The sequence below is a fragment of the Nelumbo lutea genome, chromosome 5, assembly GCF_056320005.1.
Source record: "Nelumbo lutea isolate HS-2025 chromosome 5, American lotus-T2T, whole genome shotgun sequence".
Classification (NCBI taxonomy): domain Eukaryota; kingdom Viridiplantae; phylum Streptophyta; class Magnoliopsida; order Proteales; family Nelumbonaceae; genus Nelumbo; species Nelumbo lutea.
In genome coordinates this window covers 20,526,938-20,540,439 of record NC_142688.1, presented here as the reverse complement: position 1 = coordinate 20,540,439, position 13,502 = coordinate 20,526,938, and the positions used below count along the sequence as shown (strand labels likewise).

Here is a 13,502-nt window from a genome sequence, read left to right as displayed (position 1 = left end):
CATAGACTTCATTATATTGAAAACAATAGTCAAAATAATACTAATTTATTTTTATGTTAATAAGTTAAACATTTTTAACTAATATTATCTTGTTTATTATTTACCAAATTTACTATTTCAAACATGAAACGTGATAAAAAAAAATACAAGAAAGATAAAAAATTATATATTTCATAAAATGGTCAGTTCCGGACCTGAACCAATTATGGACAAGTAAGAATGAGAATCAATCCAATAAATAATCAAAACAAAATCATGAAACCAAAACTGTTATAATTATGTTTAGTCAATTTAGTTCCATTAGGATAGACCCAACCCCTTGGTTCAGCCATAGTTTTTTCTTAAATAAATTAAATAAATAAATAAAAGTTTATTGGGATGGGACTGGTATAGGCTATCTCAAACCAGACCAGACCTGTTGACAACACTAAATATTGGGCTCAAGGGGAGAGAATAATTTGTTAGTAAATGATTTCTAAATAAATAAATAATTTAGTAAAATAAATAAATACATGTTTATTGAAAACTATCTCTTAATGTCACATCTCTTTTATTCTACCGGATTATTTTATTAAAATAAATAATTTATTTAATTTTATTGAATAAATAAACTGTTTAGATAATAATAATAAATTAAATAAATAAATAAAAGTTGAGATAGAGAACATGAGAGAGAGAAAGAACAGGAATGGCATTTTATTTATAGGATGTCATAATCGTAAATAATTGTATGCGGCACTACTATAATTTTCGAATGACATTGAGTCAATTAGATGAAGAGATTTGTCTTATATGTAGCATTACTATAATTTTTGAATATTATAGAAACAATTATATAGGGAGGTTTGTCTTATATATGAATTTTTCAGACAAAGAGAGGTGGGAGAAAAGAGAGAATAAAGAAAAGAAAGGAGAGAGAGACACGTGTCAATAATTTAGAGAAAAAATTATACAAGTGTCAACCTCACAATGTTGCCGTACACCCTCATAATGCTTTAAGCATATAGATAGATTTTCAAATTAAGTGGGTAAATTCGAAATTGAAATGTTTATTACCACTTTAATACAATTTTGACACAAACATGATTAAGGTGAACCTAAGTACACCAACTTCATGTCATAAACACCAAAGATCGCTTCAAGAATTGTTTAATGGCCAAGGTCCCAATCAAAGAACAAGTATAAATTATGAAGAGACCCTTTAACTCTGTAATCAAGCTTAGCACTATTTGATTTGTTTTCTTAAATAGGACCCACAAGTCTACTTTCAATAAGTAATGTTGCCTTTCTACACTTTCTTCTTAAACCCAAACTTTACTTTCGATGGAGGGGGTGACCACTGAAATTTTGTCTCTTTCTACTTATCCATTACTCTTTTTTTTGGAGATTGGCTTCCACCAGGGCAAACTTGTGCCCACACCGTTCTAACAGCATTTCCCGACATTGCATTGGGAATATCACCCCATAAAATAAAGCACATAAGTACGAAGATACTCTCAATGTAAGGCAACAAAGGCTGCTCAGACAGACTTTGCCTTGATTGAAGCTGAAATCTTTTTTTTTTTTTTTTTGTTTGAAAGGTTTCTACTTATCCATTACAAGACTTGATATTGTTGTCTTCCTTGCAAAAAAATATATCATTCGTCATCTTAAATAGACTTTGAATTTTGGGATTCATATTATCTTCATTCTTCTTTGGTTCAGCTTCATGACTTTTTTAGATGCCATACACTCACAAATGGGCTTTTGTATCTTCATGGGCCTAGACCTTTTCTCTTAGGCTCTGTTTGGTTTATGGGATGGGGATGAGAAAAAGAGAATATTCCAAAAATATTCCCTTTTCTCTTATTTATTTTGAGGGAAATAGAGGGATGGGATGAGAAAAATGTGGGATGCCAGATCCCAAAATCGTGGAAACGAGATTGCACCAAAACAGTGCGACCTCAGTGGAAAAACTTGAGAAACCACTATTACCACTGTGCTGCTGCTACCTCCCCTTCCCCGTTCGAAACCAGAAGCGGAGCAGCGGCAACGGCACCCCTCTCAGCTACTCCCTTCCTCCCTCTCTCCTCTCTTCTTCTCTTCTTCTTCCGTCTTTTGTTTTTCACCCCAAAAAAAAGCATTGTTCATCGTTTTCTCAACAACGAACACAAGAAATAACAGCGGCGGTGACCAGGATCATTTATCCTTTAGTACCTCTCTGTTCTTCCATTTTCTCTACTTCCATGTTCTTCCCCCTTCCTTTACATCTTCGCTTTCCACTGGCGAACTATTGTTCGTCTTCCTCTTGGTGAAATAGAGCACCCCACAGAGGCTATACTCCACCTTTCTTACCGTCTCACTAGTTTTGACTAGTTCCTCTGGTCATCCATTGTTTCTAGCTTCGTAGATATTCGTCTTCCTTTGGCTTCGTCTCACCGGAATTCCTACTCTCGGTCCTTCTTCTTATTCTTCCCTTCTTCCCTTTCTCTGATCGCCGCTGCAACTCTTGGCAGTGGTGATATGAGAATCTCAGTACTCCCATCTCTCTCTCATTCCCCCAGTTTCCCTCTCTCTCTGATCGTCACTACAATCATGGAGCTCTCTTCTTCATGAATCCGATGAAGAAGCAGCTCGTGATAGTGCTTTTCCTATTATTTCCCCATATATAAAACCAAACAATGGAAAGGTAAATTTTTACACTTTCCCATCCCATCCCACCCAAATCTTCCCACAAACCAAATGGAGACTTAGAGTTTGCACAAACAAGCTACTATTTCTTGGTCAAGTAGCGAAGTTGAATACTAAAATGTAGTCATTGCTAAAACTGAATTCATGTGGCTTCTCCTATTATTTTAAGCAATGTTTTTGACCCACCATTGACCTGGCTGGTCGAACTATTTGAACCGCCACCTAGTATATGTATACGATGATATGGCACGGTTTGAACTATTCGACCCGGCTGGTCAAACTAGTAACCCGTGACCCAAAGGCAAAAATGGTTTTGCCTTTGGGTTGTTTTTTAAAACATTGATGTTACGAGCTGCAAATTCTAATTACTCAACCCCCCCGTGCTATGATATTCCTATTGCAATATATATCAACCATCAATCCTATTTGCTATGCTTGCATCAAATATATAGAAATTGACAACCACTTTGTTCATAAGCAAGTGGGCTCCAAGTTTCTTATTATTTGCTTCATTTGCAATTGAGGCCAACTCGCAAATATATTCACCAAAGGTCTCATGGTAGCGTGGTTTAGTTTCTTTAATATATAGTTTAAAACTTATATTACCTTTATTGATTAATTTTAGTAATTTAATATGTGGATTATCATAATATATTAATATATGGTTCAAGACTTATCATTATAATTTAAAATTTGTAAACATTACTTTTACGTTACGTATTATAGATATTCAAATATTAAAATGAAAATAAATGATCAAATCACTAAGTAACTCAATGGTCAAATAAGACAATAGCCATTGTAACCATGAATGCTTAGGTTCAAATCTTCATGTCATCAAAAAATATTTTGGGGTTTATTTCAAGGCAAGTTTGGTTCCACGAAGGCCAACCAAAGTTGTTCATCAGGTCGGTTTAAGTAGGGTAAACCTCTAGACCTTGGATTTGGCCTAGGTGGGGGTTAGTTCCAAGAATTTGGAAACAAACCTCACCCTTTAATATATTGAGTAGGGTTGGTTCAAGGCCAATTTGAGATAAGTTCCATTTGATTATAGGTAGAACCTATCCATTTGCTCACCCCTAATACCACTAAATAATGATTCTACCAAATCAACAACACAAAGGTTATCAATGCATTTCAAGTACATAACAAATGGAATAAAGTTGTGAGCCGTTATCTAATCTCTTGTAACTATTTTATCATATGTATAAATTCAAAATTCAAGTTCATTGAAAAAACTATGAAACAACTCGGTGAATAGAATTCCTTAAACATTGTCTCCATTAGGATGCGTTTGGAAATGATGCAAATGGAGTGTAAATCCCGGTTCACGATAAATTTTGCACTTTGGTTCACTTTTGCTTGTGTTTGGCGACATTACATTTATGCATTGACAAATGACATTTATGCATTACATTTGTACATATTTACATAACATTTATACATTACATTTATGCATATTTACATTGATAATAAGATGTAAAAGTACATCAATAAAAAGAAGTAAATTTGCATTAAAGTGGACTTTTGATAAAAAAAAGCATAATCTTTATTGGAATTCATGTTTGCATCTGTTGTAGCCTAGGATGGGCTGCAACAAGGTAATTCCGCTTTCGAGCCGAGGGTTGATTGAGGAGTCCAAGGTCTATCGTGGCCGAGGGCCAGTAGGCCAGTCCTACGAGGAGAGAGAGGGAGAACGTTAGAGGCCTTGATGAATACCCGAGGAGGAGACTCCAACGATCAAGTTAGTACGGGTGCAATGAAGGGTGGACGAGGCTTGAGGTTAGGATGCTCAGACGAGGCCACAAAGGGAATAAGGGAGCTCTTAATAGTCCAAAGTCCATATGTTTGCATTCACACTTATTTGAGGCCGCCACATGCGACTGTGCTATTGGCCCCGTGTCGTGCACCGGCCTTTGCTCTGTGCGTGCCCTCATTGGGTCCGCCCTACGTGCTGCCGTCTGCCATGCATGTGCATGCTATTGGTCTGGGCCATGTGCGCCTACATCAGCATCTATTACAACTAAAAGTCTATTTGGTAAGAAGGTAAATTTATCGGTACAAAACTAACTCAATTTTACAATTTATATGAACAGTTTTACACTCTACATATTTGCATTCACACTTATTTGCATCGTTTCCAAACGCAGCCTTAAAATCTTTTACTTTTGGAAAACTTCGTTACAAACTTCTAAATGAATACAGGGAAACACCATCCATCCATGTAAACCCACAAGTGGTGGACCAGTACCTTTGGTTGACTCCAAAAGCTTCCTTTTTCATTAAAGAAACATAACTCCATAACCATCCACTTTCCCTCTCTGTGTTTTTGTGTTTCTTTTGATTATTTGTTCTCCATAAATATATACCTAAATCAGTCCAACAAAAATTAGTAGCATTCATAGTTTTCCAGGCTTTTGAGTATGTTTGATTTGATTACAGACATTAGACATCTTTTTTTTTTGGTATTAAATCACTCACATAGTACAATACTTTTTCTAACAACATTAATAATTCTTTTGAAAGATAGTGAGAACCGATAGCAGGGGATGCAGGGCTCGAAACCACAACATGAGACATCAATTGAGAAAAGTAAACAAGAAAATAAATGTTGTTATTGAATAAGGTTCCTTGCATTATATGTACGAACCGATAGCAGGGTTCGGTTCCCACAGACGGCGTGTTTTTACGTTTTTCTCCGCCACCAAATTCAGTCGAATTTCCTTCCCAATAGAAAAATGAAAAAAAAAAAAAAAAAACAAAATCTGTGCTGCCGAAAACATTAGGAACGGGCCCCTTTCTCCGATCAAACCCCATCAATTTTGATAAATATCATCTTAACATTTGTTTTTGGAAAATTTCTGATAGGTACCCTTTATTTTAGGTCGAGTGTTAGTACCGTGACAATTTAATCCTTAAACTTTTTGAACGCCACAATCTAGTATCTGTCATTAATTAATCATTAGATGAAACGTGAAAAAACAAAACTGCCCTTAAACGATCATTTTATTTATTTTTATCAACCTCTCCGTAATATGACAATATAAACGTCTCATAATCTCGAATGAACACGAGAGTTGCAGCTTTACTAGTACCTGCCGTTAACAACGGTTCATCTCGATTTCTGCTGTTGCTGCACATCAGTGGCGGAGATAGATAATCTTTAATTTTTTTCTCTGTTTTTTAGAGAGAGACTGAAAATTGTTTTGCTGGCTGGGATCGATCCGTAAGAGTTGAGTTAATTTTTTTGGTTCGGCTAGGGAGTTCTGGGCAGATTTGAATTTGTAGTGGTGTTTTGCAAATTTAGTTTTGATGAAGCATCTTGCTTCTAGTGAGATGGAGTGTTAATTGGTTGTTATATCTCGATTTAATTGGTTGTTAATTTGTTCTTGGTATGCTTGTATGGCGCACGTTAGCAATAGGAAATATACAGAAGAGATGACAGAGCAACAGATTTTTGTTGACAATTCGATTGCCGTTCAAGTAACGACAGATGATTGGAAATTATGAAGAAAGAAAACACCAATGGGAAGAAATAAACGATAAGAAATAGTAAAAAAAAAACTAACCTTTTCAAGGGCGCCGAGACACTTGGTGCAGCCGGAGTAGGACGAATTCCGGCAATTCCGTTCCAAATTCTTGACAGCAGCCATCAGAGTTGCGTTCCTGTGGGAGGTAAGGTTGAATGTGGCGGGGCAACTCAGCGAGGTAATCTGATGGAGCCGAATGCCACAGAAACAGAGAATGGCGTCGCATGTGGAGTTGGGCTATGGAATGTTTATATTATGATTCTGCAACGAGCTCTAAAGTGAGTTGACGCACTTCTGGCAGTCATCTGATACCATCTGTAGTGCTGACCTAGCATGCACAGCGAAGAGCCAGGCGACGAGCATCGGACAACAACGGCTACGATCGAGGTTGTGCCCGCATGCCTCACTGATGCCGTCGAAAAGCTCTTCGGAGAGGTCGAGATGGCATGTTTGTACTTGCGTTTGGACGAGAAAGGTGGGAACGATGTTTGTACCAGAGAAATCACCCGGTTTGATGCGCTACTGGGGACCGCTTTGAGATTCCGATGGGATTGCAGAAAGGGATATAGAAAACGAAGAGGATAAAGCGATGAGATACATGAATCCGAATAACGACAAGTCCATTTTATTTATGTCTAAAATGTGAAGATTCAAGGAAACTCTGCCTTTGGGAGGAGTTGTTACTCAGCTTGTTTCAAGAAAGATTCAAGATTATCTGTTTTATTTTCGTGAGAAAGAAGATAATGAAAAGTGTTTTAGTTTAAGGATAATTTTGATATTTTTAAAAATATTAAATTACACATGTGTTCACATGATGTACAGTCCATTAATGGTAGACACTAAATTATTGCATTTCCAAAGTTCAAGTACTATATTATCCAATTTTAAATAAAGTGGCTCTCTACTTGAAGCATAGGGATCAGGAATTTTTTCTTTTTTTTTTTGTTTTAAAATCAAATAAAATCCGTTTGGGTTGAAAAGAAATTGTTTTTTTTTTAAAAAGATTGTATATATGTTATTGAACTTCTGATTAAAAAAAAAAAACATATTTTCATCAGATTACTTAATATCATGTGATATAAATAATGTAATTTTTATATTACAAAATTTGATTTGTTTTAAAAACCATTGTTTTAATGGTTACAAAAATATGTACGAACTTGTTTTTCTCTTTTGAAAACAAAGAAAAAAGAATTTAAGAACATGTTTTATTTTATTTTTTCGTTGGAATTATAATTTCAAAAACAAATGAAAACAAAAAACATTTATGTTTTAGAAGTCCACTAAAATATATACCAAGTTCATTATAGTTTAATGGATCAACCCCGTGCATTATAGTTTTTTTAGTTATAAATAAATACAACAAAATTGGTATATACGTGTCGACAGTTCAATTGTTTGGACTTTAGATCGACAGGTTATCTATCAGGTCAGCAGTTTTTGTAATACAGTGGGTGGGTTAAACCGTTAAAGGTTGAACCAAATCGAGATTGTAACAGACCACCGGTCTGACTGGTTAGACTGACAACGGGTTGAAAACACTGTTGCATTGAATTGAAACCTGAAGCAAAAGTAAATCAGAAATTGCACTTTATACTCTTGCACCGGTCTCACTCCTTCCTTCGGCAGAAAGTTCGAATTACTGATCTGAACCGAAACTCCGGCAACGGTGATGATGAGGTAAATCACTGTCGATTTTTTTTTTTTTTTTTTTCTATCCTCTTTCCTATTCTTCTTCTTCCTCCTTTCCTCTCTCTCTGTCACTTTATTTTTTCATTCCTCCTCAGTTTTTCCGCTACAGACCAGACCAGACCACAGCAAGGTATGTTTTCCTCGATTTTCCTTCTAGCAAAGTATTTTTTATATAGATCTTTAGTAGAAGGCCTGAAATGCATGTTAAATTTGGTTGTTTCTACTTGACCTCGAAATGCATATTAAATTTAGCAGCTCTTCTTTCAAATATTTAAATGTGTTTTGATTTTTTTTCCCAATTTCAGTTTGGGGTGCATCCTTATGTGAGTAAAGTTATTTGGTTGTTAGTTCTGTATGGTGTTTGAATTTTTCTACATTTATTCTGTTGTTTACCTGATTCAACTCTATCTTTGTAGCTAATGAGTCTGAAAGATCTCTATCAAGTTGATTAGAGTATAATAACATTCTAATCTAATTTCAAATTAGATAGAAGTCTGATTAAATATGAATAATGACAATAGCAAGCAAGAGTTTGAAATCAACAAATCAGAAACAATAGCAAGAGTTTTATAAACCAAATCTCGTGTACTAGAGTCCAGTAATGAGCTTTCTTCAGAGAAAAAATCAAAGAAAAAAAAAAGAAAAAGAAATTAGGACCTTTTAGATTATGCTCATGTTGTGCATTTCCAATGGCAAGCAAGCACAGATCGGAGGGGGTCATGTCAAATCGGGTGCTGGTTGAAAAACTTCTGCCAAACCCCTTCATATAAGTGCTGATTTGGAGTTTGAAATCCAAGCAAATTCAGTATTCTTATGTTGCCAATCCTAAACAGTTGTTAGAAGGTACTAGTGAGAATGACAATGGTTAGTATAGTTGGATCCATCAGCATCTCAATGATAAATTTATTGGTAATATTTAAATCTACTTTCTATTTTTGTTGCCTTTATTGTTTTGATATAACTGTTGGTGAGTTCAACTCTTTTCTTTATTCCCAAGGGAAATAAACAACAAAAAGATTATACATAGATTGAATTAGCAAGAAGAAATTTCCATTCTTGTAACTTGATTAGAGTATTACCATTCATGATAACAACATAGTAGAACTTTAAGACGAATCGATATATAAATTAACCTTTTTTTTATCATGTATCACGAAGAAGTCAACAATGTAATTTCTAGCAAGTTCTCTTTTCTTTTCTTTTTCTTATTTTTCTTAGGTTGAATTTATTTTGATATATAAGTAGGCAGAAAACTTTGTTCTCACTTTTCACCATAATAAGGGGAAGACATATGGCTGATATATTTCAAAGTGAAATTGTTTTTCACCTCATTTGTATTGAAACAAACAAAGCCTTAAGCAAAATATCACCAGCCAACGTCTATATGGAGATTAATTTAGGCTATTGAAACATTTAATAAATTGCATTCTAGGTATTTAATCAGTGTACCAACAACAACTAACTAACTAAAGCTTAAGTGCATGAGATTAAGAGCATGTACTAGTCATCATACCTAGGCACTATGGTTCATCTTAAGCATCTGAGCATCAGTTGATGAGCAAGTAGCATCATACATGCTACCAAAATTGTCTGTGTGGAGCTGAAGTTGGGAAACCTTGTTGGCTTCTCTTGGAGTGGTGCCTATTGCACTTAAAGCAAACACCATATCTTGCAGAATAGATGCAGAACTAGAAACAGTTCCTTCTTTGACTGTGTTACAACAAGAAGACCCAATTCCATATGTCAGTTCCCTCAGCTTCTTTTCCAAAAGAATACTCAAGGCATCACCTCCTATCACATTTAAACCAAGGGAAGGCAATTTGGAACTTTTTGCTGCAGCAGGGAGATTTTTACAATGAGAATCTAAAGAAGAGCTACTACTATTTTCTACAACCTGACAAGAGGAGTGTGATCCTGGAATATATTTTATCATAGGAGAGGTGAATGTGAATGAAACCACATCCATGCCATTCCTACTATTATCTTCCATCCACTTTGGGTGTCCATCTCTTGCTGCATTGGATTGGATAGGTTTCTCATCTTCATCAATTGAAACAGTTGATGTTGCAAAGCCATGCTAATGAGCATCACTTTCCTCAATGGATAGAAGAATGCTAAGTTGATGACCCTTTGGAAAGGATAGAGAAACAAACCAAGGGTATTTTTTTCATGTAAATTAATTAATATGATAACTGGTAGGTCAGGGTTAGCTTTGTGGTTAACTAAAAAATATAGTGCATGTGAACACTTTGTTATAATTAAAAAATATAGAACCATAGGAACTATTATCAGCCCGATCCCTTTCCAAAGGGTTTGTAGTTCAACCCCTCCAAGGGGTCCACCTACTGTCCATCTTCCCCAACCCATTCATCCACCCAACCATCAACACCACGCCCATTGGTTTACACCAAGAAATTGCTGATTTCCCCCGTCACATAAGATGTTCACCATCAGAAATAACACCCAATAGCAAATATTTTCTCATTATTTATGGAATTTCTCTGTCCTGCATTTTTGAGTGTTAAAAGAATGCCAAAATTTCACAAACATCATCCCAATTAAGAAGGATCAATTGATAAACTTGCATCCTTTGTAGCATCCTTGATTTTTTCTGTGGTCTCATGAATTGGACGTCTAGAACCACAAGTAGTAGATTGGAGATCTCTGGGATATTATTCCATCAGGGTTTGATAAAATCCTCTGTAAGTTGCTATGCTGAGTGTTGCTATTAGTAGGTTCTCAGACTGTCAAACAGACACCAAGTAGATGCCAACTTAGTAGTGGCACACAACAGTAATCTACTGCATCAATTAATTGCTGAAAGCATTTCCTTTCTTCTTGTTCAGTCAACTTCTTGAGGTAAGATTGGCAGATACTGCAGACTTACAATCTAAAACCAATAATGAACAAATTGGAAATCCTGCAATCTAGAACCAAATTATTCTATTGAGGCTTTTAAGTTTTCTTTAAGGTCCACTTGTACAATTGTGGAAATCCCGCAAAATAACAACTGGACCTTATGTAGGAGCTAAAGAGTCAAATTGGAAATTTCTCGATTTTTATGATTTTTTGTATTTTTAGACAGTGGGGTATTTTGGTTACGCTATTGTCTATGGGTTCTATCATATTATGCTTATGGTGAGTGATATCCTTAAACCTTAGAGTGATTCTAGCTGCTCATTAAATGATTTTGGGCTTTCTTTCTCTTTCTTTTTTGAAGGTAAAAATAAAATTTTATTAAAGTGAAAAAGGAGAGTACAAGAAAGATGACCAAAGATGACCAGCAGTATGGCTGACTGTTCATCTGGTTTTCAAGGTTTGCCAATGCCTTAATGCCCTTAAGAGAAATACAAAAATCCTAGTTATTGAATAGGGAGCCTTATTTTTTCTTTGGGGGAATCATAGAGTTTAGCTGATTGTTCTCTTTGATCTATTGCTGATATCAATAGGCCTTCATCCAAACGTTGACATGGTTATGGGTAAAATGTAATGAAGGTTGACTAGAGTCAATGTGACTTGGGTAGGAGTCAAAAGGAATTGTTGGAATCAAACACTTGATTGATTCAGGTACTGAAGGATCATGGATCCACAATGACTTGGTTCCGTATGCTTGAGAGTGGAACCAATTTGGGAGGGAGTTGCACATAACACAGACAAATAAGACTGGTATATTCCTATTTTTTTTTCTAACATACGGCTTCATTTACCTGGTTATGCAGGCTCATCCAACTGTGTGCAATGGAGCTTATATGTCCAGCTTATCATGAACCATGTAACACCATATCAGCACCAAATTATGAACTATGTAAGTTCAGTCCTTATTTCTTCTTCATTTTTTTTTTCTTGAAATTTCTTCAAAACATTTGAACCATTAATCCAATAATTATATAGTAGATTAAAAGCATGAAACATCAATTTTGCCTTTTTAAGTTGAGATGGGCTTGAAACTATCTAATTCCAAAATTTTTCTAGTCAATTAATACATATCTTATATCTCACAGGGACCATTATAAACAGAAGCAACTAATCCCTGCAATTGGATCCAATACCAATATGTCTCATATCCAAGGAACTGTTATTTGTTCCAGAAAAGTAGGTCTGCAACCTAGAGGCCGAAGTGGTGGCCACGACTACAAGGGACTTTCATATGTATCTGATGTTCCATTCATCATTGTTGACCTGCTAAATTTTCGATCCATTGATGTTGATATAGAAGATAACAGTGCATAGATCCAAGCTGGATCAATTCTTGGCAAAGTTTATGGTGAAGAATGATTTTTTTTTTTTTGTAATTTTTGTTTGTTTATGTGTTTTTCTTTTCATATTTTCTCCATATATGCACTTGTTAGCAAGTTGCCAATGTGTGTATATGTTGAAAAATATATAATAAGTGGCTGTTTTTGAGGTTTTTTTAAGAAGGGCAGAAATGAAAATTTTGGCTGATTCCGATTCCAGCTTCTAGTTGAACCAAACAGTAACAATCGGAATCCGATTCCGATTCCTGACTGAACAAAACAAGTACCAGGAATAGGTGATTCCGATTCCGATTCCAATCCTGTCCATGAACCAAACACACCCTAAATTGCAATTGGTTTCAGTGCAAATTTTAATCATGTCCAAAATTATTTTGTACTTGGTTCAGTTTTGTTTTCAATTATTTGTGATTATGATTTGCATTCCTACCTGGTAAAAAATTTATACTTTTTGTCCTTTTTGCACTCACTGGTAATGCAAATGTTGCACTCCACAAAATTTGCACCACCTTCCTCCTATCTCAATTTTTTATCATATAAAGTGGGGACTACATCTTGCATCAAACCTTATTCTTAGACAGATAACCCTCCACCTCTATTCTCTTTCATTTAATTTAAAGTAGAGGTAAACCAGAACTTGTAGTTCTATACAGCCCTTTTGAACTACCATACATTTATATCAGTGCAAATGAAAATTGTACTGCAACCGATGCAATTTGAAGTATTTTAAACCCTCGAATTTCTCATATTTTACATGAATTTGAAATTTTGAATGGGGCTAGTCGTTTGAATTCTGCAGAATTGAGGCGAGAGCATAAATCCACAGTACCACACAACCGATTGCAGCAACTACTAGTAAAATCGCAGGAACATGCTAAAGGAAAATTTCCCAAGTATTCTTGATTGAAGACATTTGCAGTGATGGTCCATTAGGTATCCAAGTCCATCTGACCATCGGATAGGTTTGGGCTGTGGGCCAAATCCAAGCTTGAGGAGTGAGGACTATGGGTTGTTAGCCCGTTGAGCCATGGTAAGTGTGTATATTTTAATTCACGATGTATATGCAGTTGGTCTAAATAGTGGCCTGGTGTAGACTTCTTCTCAGTCTCACCATTCTAAGACGAAAATATGATCGTTACGGTAGACATTTGATTTTGTTTGATGGATGAAAGATTGAGGGTCCCTTTGGTTTATACAGTTGAAATCGGAATTGAAATTGAAATCCTTTAAAATTGGAATCGAAATCTGTTTGGTTAATGGAAATTGGAATCAGCTGGAATATGATTTTATTTTCCGGAGGGAATATCTATTACCTCAAATGGGGGAATGTCATTCCACCAGGAATTGAAATAAGATT

The 13,502-nt window shown here is 35.5% G+C and overlaps 1 pseudogene across 1 annotated transcript; it reads right to left on the bottom strand.

Moving 5' to 3' along the window:
• Positions 1 to 4,721: 4,721 nt before the first annotated feature.
• On the bottom strand, positions 4,722 to 6,839 carry LOC148850846 (putative GPI-anchored protein At4g28100; annotated as a pseudogene). Its single transcript, XR_016098985.1, has 2 exons — positions 6,240 to 6,839; positions 4,722 to 5,039 (listed from the first exon to the last, which is right to left on the bottom strand). The product of XR_016098985.1 is annotated as a putative GPI-anchored protein At4g28100 (transcript).
• Positions 6,840 to 13,502: the final 6,663 nt, after the last annotated feature.